The sequence below is a fragment of the Sinocyclocheilus anshuiensis genome, unplaced genomic scaffold, assembly GCF_001515605.1.
Source record: "Sinocyclocheilus anshuiensis isolate Anshui unplaced genomic scaffold, SAMN03320099.WGS_v1.1 scaffold510, whole genome shotgun sequence".
NCBI lineage: Eukaryota > Metazoa > Chordata > Actinopteri > Cypriniformes > Cyprinidae > Sinocyclocheilus > Sinocyclocheilus anshuiensis.
This window is the reverse complement of record NW_015542360.1, coordinates 1,009,640-1,021,900: the sequence shown is the minus strand read 5'-3', so window position 1 is coordinate 1,021,900 and position 12,261 is coordinate 1,009,640. Positions and strand designations below refer to the sequence as shown.

At 44.2% G+C, this 12,261-nt stretch overlaps 1 protein-coding gene across 1 annotated transcript in view; it reads left to right on the top strand.

Moving 5' to 3' along the window:
• Positions 1-12,261, top strand: part of dock3 (dedicator of cytokinesis 3) — a 258,400-nt gene that overhangs the window by 50,846 nt on the left and 195,293 nt on the right. The gene's annotated exons all lie outside the window — the stretch shown is intronic.

Below are 12,261 nucleotides of genomic sequence, written 5' to 3'. Positions count from 1 at the left end.
CGTGCGCCTTCACACTAGAGTTTACGGTACGTTAAATACAGGTGCGTTGCACATCCATTCAGATGAACTGAAAAACAGCACAGATCGCTTGACGGAGAGTGAAACTCTGAAGCGCTCAGTCAGAGAGTGTTCGGCGAGTGAAAATATATTTGAGCTAAGCTTATACTTAGCCTCCAACTCACACACTGGCGAGTAAAATCTGAGAATTTATTAGCAATTGGCTAATATTAGACATTAGTCGCCCAGAGTGAAGATTTAGTCACATATGCGAGTGATTTACTCGCAATGTAGAGGGTTGATAAAACAAGCTATTTTAAAGTAGTTAAATGCAGTTGTTAAAAAAAAGAAAAGAACAATTTTACGTACAATTAACAAATAAATTCCTTCTGTTCAGTGTTTGCTTGAAGATCTAAGATATGCAAATTTAGATGTAAATCAGCTTAATTATTTGTATATTTTTAAGCATAGTTAGCTAAGCCTGGCTAGCTAGCAGTGTTAGCTTCTAGCTTCTTATATACTGTAGCTTCTAAACTTACATTCTACTCAGAAAACTACCAGTACTTTACTTTCAATACAGTCAATTTACCCTAGTAAATATGTTGTTAGCTACACAGCAAGTTGCTAACAAAAGTAGCTAACTCTCGCTAGCGCATCTCTTGAGGCCAGAAGAGTAAGGTTTTACCTGCAGTTGCCTCATTCCAGCTGGCCTCTGTTACAATTACATGACAGAGAGTTGTAGCTCTGCTTTGTATTCACAGACAGTATTTTAGAGTAGCAGTCAATAGCTCTTGTTAGCACACAAAAGTACAATGAGAGGTAGCTGTTAAATGGTATCTGTGGAGAACTGATGTCACTAACTGAGATCTCACATGTAGATGTGTTTATTGTGTAGCAGATGGTATTGTATCTTATGTCTCTTTGTTTTCAGAGCAGGATTAGTAAATTCCCTGACACTCCATGTGACACTTGCCGTATAAACTGGGACACCAGGAAAAACTGTAAACAAAAGTGTGTCTGGAAGTGCAAAGATTTGTGGCATCCATCTGTCTCTATTCATCATTCAATATGTTTGACTGTTTCGTGGGAGGCCCAAGTGTCTTTTACACACTTCATATCACGCTGATCCTTTAACCCGGCTTTCATAAAAATAAAACATTTCTCATACATTGTTTAGTATGTGACTGCACAATGACTTAATCTGAGCTCTAGCATGCGACTGTACAACGACTTAATCTGAGCTCTAGCATGTGACTGCAATGACTCTGAGCTCTAGCATGCGACTGTACAATTACTTAATCTGATGTCTAGTATGCGACTGCACAACGGGTTATTCTTAGGTCTAGTATGCGACTGTATAATGACTTAATGAGGTCTAGTATGCGACTGTACAACGACTTATTCGGAGGTCTAGTATGCAACTGTACAATGACTTAATCTGAGCTCTAGCATGTGACTATACAACAGTTTATTCTGAGGTCTAGTATGTGACGGTATAACGACTAAATCTGAGGTTTAGTATGCGACTGTATAACGATTTAATCTGAGGTCTAGTATGCGACTGTACAACAAATTATTCAGAGGTCTAGTATGCGACTGTACAATGACTTAATCTGAGCTCTAGCATGCGACTATACAACGGTTTATTCTGAGGTCTAGTATGTGACCATATTACGACTTAATCTGAGGTTTAATGTGCGACTGTACAGCGAGTTATTCTGAGGTCTAGTATGTGACTGTACAACTACTTAATCTTTGCTCTAGTATGCGACTGTACAACGACTTAATCTGAGTTTTAGTATGCAACTGCACAATGACTTAATCTGAGATCTAGTATGGGACTGTACGTCAACATAATATGTCTAGTATGTGATTGTGCATCAATAATTAGTATTTTGAGTTACTTGTAATATTTTTTACAAATAATAATTGTATTCAATTATTTGTGTTGTGACTTGATGTATTTCCAGTGTTGTGTGGTTTAATTGTGTGCTAATTATGTTGTGCCCATCTGGGACACTAATATTAACTAAATGTTTGCATTTTATGGTGCTTTTGCATTGAAATATAGTTGCTATAATGTTCTGGTTGGTTGACGGTGTTTTGGAGTATTGCTAAGAGGTTGTTAGGTTATTCTGTTGGTTTTCTAAACAGTTTCTAAGTTTTTATAGGTGGTCACATTTTAGCCTTTTTAAAAATAATGTCAAATGTATAAATTATTATATTAAAGCATATAAATATATCTTACTTTCTTAATCGTTTAGATTTTTGTAAGGCGCTTTAGCTTCTTGTCGATTCACCAGTTCACATTTAAAACTCTGTGTTTGCTGTGTAAAAACATGGGTTGATTTTCACATTGATCTGTACAAAAACAGCAAATGTATACTCTGCCAGTAGTTGGCGCTTTGTAGCAACAGAAATATAGCGGTTTTCCTGGTTACGACTGTACACAAAGCAGTGCTGTGCTCATAAACGCTATCAGGCATTATAGGTAAGATGAAATGAAAATACTATCAGAACTTTTCTGAAGACAGTTGGCTCCCTTCAGGGATACATTCATATTAAAACACCCATGTCGCATTTTGACTTGAAGCGTGCAGCATATATATTCACTGACATCATAACCATTGAAGTTTAAACGTCACATTAAAGGGGTGATATGATGTTGCTAAAAAGAACATTATTTTGTGTATCTTTGGATTTGAGATTTTAGTCTTTGCAACTTTACAGATTTTCTTTATGCACCAAGAGCTTGTAACACTTTAAAGAGAAAGGAAAAACTGAAATCATCAATTGAAATCGTCAGTATGGATATGACCCCTTTAATCCATACTGCGATTCTTGTCTTTTCGTCCCCAAATGTAAGATGTCTTGAAATTGTAATTAAGACTTTTCTTAAATCATTTAAGACTTTTAAGACTTTAAATTCTTTTAATTTAAGACTTAAAACTGTTTAAGGACCATTTGGGCAGGGCGGTGATACATTTTGGTAGCGCAACTGGAAGACACAATAGCCCCAAGACGTCGGGCTACTGATTTTGCAAGCCTTGTTGGACATTGCTAGGCAGTTGCTAGGGTGTTCTGGAGGGTTTCTAAACAGTTGCTAGATTGTTCCCGGGCTGTTATGTGTGATTACTATGGTGTTCTGGGTTTCTAGGCAATTGCTATAGTGTTCTTAGTGGTTTTTAGGGGCCTGTAAGATTACTAGACAGTTGCTAGTGTGTTCCGGGTGGTTTCTAGAATGTTCTGAGAGGTTGCTAAGGGGTTCTGCAGGGTTTCTAATCAGTTGCTAAGCTATGGGTGGTTTCAAGAATTTTTCTGTGGTGTTGCTGGTTGGTTACTAGAGTGTTCCGGATGGTTTTTTAAAAATTAGTTGGTCTAGGACAGGTGTCTCCAAACTCGGTTCTGCAGAGTTTAGCTCCAACCCTTTCATGGGCGGTAATTAGAGTATTCTCGGAGTTGCTAGGCAGTTGCTAGTGAGTTCTGAGTGTTTTTAGGGTCTGCTAGAATGTTTTTGGTAGTTGAATGGGGTTGCTAAGCAGTTGATTGTTCTGAGTGGTTGATAGAAGGATTTGGGGCATTGCTAGGCAGTTGTTAAGGTGTTCTGGGGTTGTTAAACAATTCTGAGGCTGTTATGACTGGTTACTAGAGTGTTATAGGGGTTGTTAAGCCGTTGCTACAGTTTTCTGAGTGGTTTTTAGGGATCTGCTAGGGTGTTTTGGGTAGTTGCTCTGTGAGATTGCTAGACAGTTGCTAGGGTGTTTTGGGTGGTTTCTAGAATGTTCGGGGGTGTTGCCAGGCAGTGGTTAAGGTGTTCTGGGATGTTGCTAAGGGCTTCTGTAGGGTTTTTAATCAGTTGCTAAGTTATGGGTGGTTTCAATAAGGTTTCTGTGGCGTTGCTGGATGGTTACTAGAGTGTTCGGTGGGGTTTCTAAAGAATTGGTTGGTCTGGGGGTTGCTAAGCAGTTGCTAGAGACTTATGGCTGTTTATTGTGTTCTGGGGTTGCTAAACAATTGCTGGGCTGTTATGACTTGTTACTAGAGTGTTCTAGGGGTTGCTAAGCAGTTGCTAGGATGTTCTGGATAGTTTTTTGTGGGTAGCTAACTAAAGCCTAAGGTAGAGCTGCTCAGTTAATCAAAATCCAATTGAAACCGCAATTAAATCGTTTGGTTTAGTGTGATTATGAAATCGCAAAAGCTGTTATGCGCAGCTTTTCAGTGAAGTTCAGCTCTGTAATCAGTAGTAAATGCTTAAAGGGTTAGTTCACCCAAAAAGGAAAATTTTACAAATCCTCGTTTTGTACTTCTAATTAGTGATCGCTGTTTTGATTTGGTCTCTCCGCGTGCGTCACTTCTGAGCCGCGCATGCGCAAAGCTGACCTCATACGTCATTCTCCCGGAACTGCTTCCATGTACAACTGCTGACGCAAGCTAGATTCAAGTGATTATTACGTTTTGAATATGGATATTTTTCTTACAAAAACGCATCGATTCGCTACAGGAGGCCTTTGTTCACCCCCCGGAGCCGCGTGAGACACTTTTTTTTGTGGAAGGGTGCTTTTTATTTCACGTCTTTTGAACCGAAGGAATGCAACACCCGCTGAGTACAACAATAGAGCTTGAAAGATCAAAGACAATTTTTAATATAACTCCGACTGGATTCGTCTGAAAGAAGAAAGTCATATACACCTAGGATGCTTCGGGGGTGAGTGAAACGCAGCCTAATTTTCATTATTAACTGAACTAACCCTTTAAGTAGTAAATGATTGAGTCAATATGAGAAGCATTTATGAACCTCTTTTTCAAAAGACAACATTTAATAACATGTTTTTACTCCAAACTCACTTCATTGAGTTGGGTGTTTGAAATAAAATCCTTCTGTGAGAAGATGTGGCTTCTTGCACAGAATGAGGCACTCAACATATTATTTTATCACTGCTTGCTTAGAGTACTATGAAGGCTATGTCAATTAGCATTGCATTATAAGTATACTTTATTATAAAGAAAATACTGGAGAAGGCGTGAATAACTCAGATAAACCAACCATATATTTTCATAGTCGTGCGTTAAGTCACGTTGAATCAATGATTGTTTGTTTGTGTTTAATGCCATGCCAGCTTCTGTGGCTATTTTCATGCGTTGAATGAAGTTCAATCTTCTGTTTATTCAGCTACCACTATAGGGATTTCCTGGAGCAAAGTGCATTACCTTTCTTCTACGGGGCGTATTTGGATTTCAGCGCGAGAGCGCCCTCTGGCCTTCGGATGGAGCAGTATTTACTAATGATCACAGAACCGTGCTTCACTGACAAGCTGCACATAAAAAATCACAGCCTTTGCTGAATCGCGACTCCAGTTGAATTTCGATTAATCGTGCAGCCCTAGCCTAAGGCTCCATAATATTGTTGTGCTTAGATATGAATGGACTTCCTCATTCAGAGTAATTGTAGCTCAATTTTTGGCCATTTGTTTGTCTACCAGGTGAAAACCTTAGTTTGATTGTCTAATTCATGCACCTAATTCGTCACACATTACAGGACGAGTTAGTTGTGGAAGTTTGATACTTTAGTCAGGGATTTGTTGTTGGCAAGCACCTCTCTAACTGTGTTTTGTATTGGCAGTATTTTAGTACCAGATGGTAGCATTTATTACAATATTTCTGAATCAGAATCTGTTAAATGATAACTTAGACACATAATGTAATCCCATTTGGCACGCGATTCTGCCCACTGATGTCAGACTAGCCTAGTCACATCCTCAGCTGTCACACGGACAACACCTGAACTGGTCACTGAAGAGCATATGAAATCAAAGGCTAATTTACATACATCCTCCACACCTCAGAAGCTGTGATGGATGCAGGCAAATGGCCCATTTAGTTAATTTAGCGTGGCTGCAGGCAGTGTGCCCAGAATGAGAATGAGAGTCCAAAGTGTTTAGGTAAAATACACTTCAAATGAGGGCACAGCTAACACAATGTGCAACCGCTTTCTGTCTTATCAATTCACTTTTTTGTTGCCCTGAGGCTATCATAAGAACATCTTGCCAAAGTTTGCGTCAGACTCTTAAAGTACAGTATTTCTCTCAGGGGAATATTTCTCTCAGAGAGACTTTGCCATTATTTATTTATTTATTGCAATTGCAAAATAACCCTTTTTATTATTTAAAAGAGGAAGGTCTTAGGAAAATAGTATAGCATGCAACTACTAGCATACTGTGTTTGAATGTATTATTATTATTATTATTATAGAATACCACATAATTTTAATACAGTGTAGACATTTTCCAGTATATACTGAGCTGAAAGTATGCAGTAAACAGTATGCTATTGTTCTAAATTAATAATTCCTAAATGCTTAGTATATGCTACTATATACTGCATACTGTATTTTAAAAATAGCAAATTAAAGAAATTATGCAACAAAAATGTTTTAAACAATAGTATGCTACTACATTGTTTTGGCTCTGTTGTATATTGCACATTTAGACAGATATAGTATATACACATTGCTCTTTTGTTAGTTTTGGTTGATTTGATTGCTTCTGTTGTTGTCAAAGTCACTTTGGGTAAAAGTGTCTAGTAAATGACTAAATGTAAATGTAAATAGAGTATGCATAGAGAAAATTAGCATACTATGAACAGTTTACATAATATGCACTGCAGAAATAGTAAGGCTACTGAGGCAGTGTGTTATTCTGAACAGTCTCTGTGAGGTTTAGGGGGAGAGATGTTCTCTTATTAAGCAGGCTGCCATCTAGTGTTTAATAGATTGAGTGCAGTTTTAATGACATACAGCAAAATGTCTCTGTAAATCAAATATAGAGAACGTAGGTTGTTTCACTGCGTTTCCATTCGAGTGCCTGGAATATCCTTCAGTAAAACAGAGCAGAAAAAAAAACTGCTGCCCTTCCATAAACCCAGATTTATTAGTATTTTCTGCTTGTTTGTTTAGCAGATTATTGAGACACGCATATAAAACCTGCCGGCATGGTTCCATTTGGCTTGCCGTTTGTTTATTTGGCATGACAGGACACAATTCAGAATGGCAGGAAGAGGTGCGTCCCTACGGGCTCCAGCGGCCGCCATCCATTTAATGAGAGTGTTTGTATATAGATGCCACATGCAAATGTCTTAATTTAGCCTATAGCGTTAGCATAATACATGCAGACTGAAAGTTGATTCGTTACTAGGCAAATACCAAGTGTATAATGATTGTCTTCTGTTATGTTTGCAGACATGAAGTCAGCGGACACTCTTGGGTTGGTTTACTGACCTGCTTTCTCTGCTAAGGGTTAACTTGCCCTCAGCTAGCATGTCTGTCATCCCTGTGAATTACGCAAATCACACACACATGCGTCTCAAAGGGTAAAGCTATTTGCTACAGAGCCATGCGCCTCTTTTTACTAGCAGGCACCACAACAAATGCTAGTTGACATTCAACTGTTAAAGTATTTCTGTCATGTTGCAACTTAGCATTGGCTAGCCTAGCAGCTGCGTATATCACATGAGGATGGTTTATCTACTAAAAAACACTTAACATCCTAAAATAGGCATTACAACATGGTTATTTCTGTTGTGCAACTTGTTTGCATTGATTAGCCTATTTATTAATTACATCACATACGTCTTATATGCTAAATACATAGTTTTATTATAGTAACCATGGTTTATTATAGTAAAAGTGTAGTTACCTGTTTTTTTCTGTTGTTGTTGTTTTTTGAATATCCACAGTTTAACTACAAATACCATGGTTAAACTATGGTTAATATAGCAAAACCATGGTTAATTTGGTTTAACTACAATAACAATAAAGTTTTTTTTTTGTAGTTAAACCATGGTTCGTTTTCGTACAATGTTGTAATGCCTGTTCCCTATCGATACTTCACTCGTACTGCGTCTGTTTAAGACACTTGGGGAAAATTGCACAAGCCTATGGCGGTAAAGCCCGCCAGAGCCCGCCAGAATGGGCGGGCTCCTCTGGCTATATAAGTGGCACATCGCCATAGGATCACATTATTCTCAGAGGATCAGATTATTCTCCTTCAGCGACGACTACTAGATCTTCGCTCTACGAGACTACGAAGCCTTCGCCGTGATCAAGCCTCGCAGCGGATCGAGAGACCCCTTCCTGCTTGGCCATTCTCGCCGCTTCACGCCGCCTTGCGCTGCAGCTGTGACGGTCTCCGGTTCCCTGCCGCTATCCGGTGATATAAAAGAGCAAATTTCAAAGAGCAAATTTTCGGCGTTGTTTCAAATGCTGACGGTCAACGTGAGTGTGTTTCATGCTTGGGCGCCGCCGCGTGCCTCACTCTCTCCGCTCAGAGAGGTTTCTCCAGTCCACTTCTCCCTCCCAGACCAGCGACCCTCTGCGGCTGCGAATGATCTGGTCTCATTTGGAGGAAGCGAGTGTGACGCCATGGACGACAGCATGTCGTTGGAAGCTTCAGATGCAGAGGAACTGTCGGGCTCGTACGTCGACCCCGCCCCCTTGCCATCTGCACAACCCAGCATGGACGCAGATATTTTCCACCTCCTGTCTAAAGCGGTGGAGGAGCTGGGTTTAGAGTGGTCTCCGCCGGAGGAGCACACCCGCAGACATCTGGATGAGTGGTTCTTGCCGGGGCGCAGTCAGGCCCCTGACAACGAGCTTCACCATTCTTTCCGGAGGTCCACGACAAGATTACCAGGTCTTGGCGTGCCCACTACTCAGCCCGCCTTCGTGCCTCATCTTCGTCCACCCTCACATCAGTCGACGGCGCGGAAGAAAAAGATTACGACAGACTGCCTCCCCTGGATGAGTCAGTGGCCGCGCATTTCTGCCCGCCCACGGCCATCGGCTGGAAGGCAAAGATGGCCCACCCGTCCAAGCCGTGTAGGGCGACTTCGGCACTTCGGCTCTCTCAGCGCCTCATTCTATGGCGGTCTTACAAGTCTTCCAGGCCAAGCACCTCCATTACATGGACGAGTTCAGCCCAGACCCCGCGGCTTTTAAAGAGCTGCGCAGTGCGACCGACCTGGCTCTAAGCGCCACCAAGATGACAGCGCAGGCGATTGGCAGAACCATGGCCAGCCTAGTGGTGCTGGAGCACCATCTATGGCTAAACCTGATGGAGATCAAGGATGCGGATAAGGTCCCCTTCCTCGACTCCCTGGTTTCCCCTACTGGCCTGTTTGGACCTGCAGTTGAAGGCTTCGCTGAACGCTTTACCGCTGCACAGAAGTCGTCCCAAGCAATGCGACACTTCCTGCCAAAGTGCTCCAGCTCAACAACTGCTTCTAGTCGCACCAATTGCTCCCACTGCTCCTAAGCCCGAGCCAGTTTCCTAAACGCCAGGGCCCCCGACCCAAGATAGTGTTGGACCCTGTGCCTCAGGCGTTATCCTGATCTGCGGGACAGTTAGAGGAGGGGGCCAAGTCTTGCTGTAGCCAGACCACCCCCCAAAACGCCTCTGTTATGCCTCCAAGCACCCCGTTCAGTTCCGGGTGCCGATGGCAGTGTGTTTGTGACCAAAAATACTGTTGTGAACATGGGGCCCGTTCTAATCGTGTCCACACAGCCAACCGCTGTAATAGCGGGAAAAATAAAACACGAACATTTACAAAAAGAGAGCAAATTTCCTCTTCCACTCATTGCGAGTGTCAGGTCCCCCCTAGGCGGCCCCCCGCTCGAGCCAATCCAGCCCCCCAGCCGAGAGCGAGTCAGGCTTCTACAGCCATTAATTCCTCGTCCCCAAGAAGGATGGCGGCCTAAGGCCCATTCTCGATCTCAGATGTCTGAATCGCGCCCTCATGAGACGGCCATTCAGGATGATTACATTGAAACAGATCCTCTCGCAAGTATGCCCAGGGGACTGGTTCTTTTCGCTGGACCTGAAAGACGCTTACTTTCACATCCAGATAGCCCCCTGTCACAGACGATTCTTGAGATTCGCCTTCGAGGGAGTGGCTTATCAATACACGGTCCTTCCCTTTGGACTGTCCCTAGCTCCTCGCACTTTTACAAAGTGCTCTTGCCCTGCTGAGACAAACGGGTATCCGCATTCTGAATTAACTCGACGACTGGCTCATTCTCACAGATCCCTCCTCCTCAGCCACTTAGAATGCCTGGGACTCAGGGTCAATTTTGCCAAGAGCGCGCTGTCACCCAGCCAATGGATATCGTTCCTGGGAACAGTTTTAGACTCAGCCCAAATGAGGGCGGTAGCCACGCCAGAACGTGCGCTGGCCATTCAGCAGCTCATGGCCTCATTCAGAGTTGGAGACCCTTGCGCCCTCAAGGTGTTTCAGAGGATGCTAGGCCTCATGGCCTCGGTGTCTCCAGTACTACAGTTGGGCCTCCTCTGCATGTGGCCCCTTCAGTATTGGCTGAAATCACGGGTTCCATCCCACATCTGGTGTCTGGGACGCCTTCGCGTCAAGGTAGACCGGGCCTGTGTATCAGCCCTGGCCCCTTGGAAAGATCCTCGTTGGATGGAACGAAGCGTGCCCCTGGGAATGGTCTGCAGAAGGAAGGTAGTCTCAACAGATGCCCCCAACATGGGTTGGGGAGCGCTGTGCGATGGCAAGCCAGCTTTCGGCCACTGGTCGAAAGAGGAAGGCCAGCTTCACATCAACTGCCTGGAAATGCTGGCAGTGTGTCTGGGCCTTCGAACCTTTCTGCCAGACCTAAGGGGACACCACGTCTTAGTCCGCTCGGACAGCATGACGGTAACGTCCTATATAAATCGCCAGGGCAGTCTCTCCTCGAAGTTACCGGGCAGGCTGAACCAAGGAGCAGACATGCTGTCTCGGAGCAAAGTTCCCTCGGAGAAGAGGACGCTCCACCCTCAAACAGTTCAGAAAATCTGGGAGATCTTCAGCAGGGCAGAGGTCGACCTCTTCACCTCAGAATACAACTCTCATTGCCCAACTTACTTTTCGAAGGACAGGGACGCGTTGGCCCACGACTGGCTCAACCGCCTCCTTTACGCTTTTCCCCCAATCGCTCTGATCCCACAGGTGATCAGGCGAGTCAGGGAACAGAGACGCAAGGTGCTGTTGGTGGCCCCGCTCTGGAGGAACCAGCACTGGTTTGCAGAGCTGTGCCGGCTGCTCTCGGCAGCCCCGTGGCCCATTCCCCTGAGACGGGACCTCCTCTCTCAGGCGAACATGACGATATGGCACCCCAAATGGCACCCCCAGCCCGAGCTGTGGGCTCTGCACCTTTGGCCTCTCGATGGGAGCTTGCGAACTTCGCTAAACACAATCTTTCAGGCTAGAGCACCGTCTACAAGGCGCCTCTACGACCTTAAATGGTCTGTCTTCTCCGCCTGGTGTACAGCCCGCGGCGCAGACCCAATCTCATGCGACATAGCCCTCCATTTGAGCCGCTACAGTCCATTGAACTTCGTCCCCTGACGCTTAAGACTGCTCTGCTTCTAGCATTAGCATCGGTAAAGTGTATGGGAGATCTGCAGGCGCTATCAGTGAGCCCCACCTGCCTCGAATTCGGGCCCAACGACTCTAAGGTCGTCCTGAAACCAAGGCATGGCTATGTACCTAAAGTGCTCTCTACTCCATTTAAAGCACAGGTAATAACTCTATCGGCGCTTCCTCCTTCGGAGCAAGACCAAGAGTTGAACTTTCTCTGCCCCGTCAGGGCACTGAAACTCTATGTTGAGCGTTCCGCCCCGTTCAGGCGGTCGGATCAGCTGTTCATGTGCTTCGGTGGCTGCACCAAGGGTTGTCCGGTTACGAAGCAGAGACTTTCCAAATGGATAATCAACGCTATTAATCGATGCTAGCATACTCTTCTTTGGGCCTTCAATGCCCCATGGGAGTAAGAGCCCACTCAACTAGAGGCGTTGCTTCTTCCTGGCTTGGTCTAGCAGTGTGTCCATTGCAGAAATTTGTGCGGCTGCCGGCTGGGCCTCGCCATCCACATTTGCCAGATTCTATAGTCTGGACATCCCGGCCTTACAGGCACGGGTCCTTTCTGCATAGCAGGGCACTCTGTCATATGACAACCAGTGCCGAGGCTTCCCTGCAAAATACTTGGTCCCTCTGGGCCCCCTTGGGTGCTTAAGGCAAGTTCAAGTATTAGTCGTTCATAGGACGGCGGGATTGTACTGGTTCCCCAAGAGTCTTAAACAGACGCAGTACGAGTGAAGTATCGATAGGGAACGTACTCGGTTACTAACGTAACCTCGGTTCCCTGAGATACGGAACGAGTACTTCGTACTTTGCCGTGCTATGTAGCTGCACGACTCAGTCGTCGCTTCAGTC